This window comes from Suricata suricatta, chromosome X, assembly GCF_006229205.1.
Source record: "Suricata suricatta isolate VVHF042 chromosome X, meerkat_22Aug2017_6uvM2_HiC, whole genome shotgun sequence".
Classification (NCBI taxonomy): Eukaryota; Metazoa; Chordata; class Mammalia; order Carnivora; family Herpestidae; genus Suricata; species Suricata suricatta.
Window position 1 is genome coordinate 49,453,214 of NC_043717.1, and position 474 is coordinate 49,453,687.

The window sequence follows — 474 nt, forward strand, 5'->3', positions numbered from 1 at the left end:
GTATTACCTGATCGCATTATACCCTGTGGCCTAGGTAAAGTGGATTAAAAAACACCGAGAAAGACCTGGAATTAGGGTTCTTTCTGTCCGTCTTCCTTTCTTTCTTCTTTTAATTAATCTCACAATAATCACTCTGTTTCAGACCTTAAACTTTTCTACACTTTTCTAGAACTTGCTCCGAATCGCTTAGCAATTTTGGAAGCTATACTGGGATTAACATTTCGGCCAACGTATATTCAGAAGCTAGCTTCGCCCCTCCTCCAAGGGGGTGAGGGAGAAAAGTCATTTTGTATAGTTTACAAAAGTTGAGAAGTGGTAACTGGCTGGTAGCGGGGGTGGGGGAAGCAGCGCAAGGAATCGTCCAGGTAGGGGCGAGGGAGGAGGGAGCAGTTGGTCATGAGGGCTTGACCGCTTAATTCGTGAGCACGGAATCTTGAAAGTTTTCTGCGGCCCCGGGGGGGGGGGGGGGGGGGG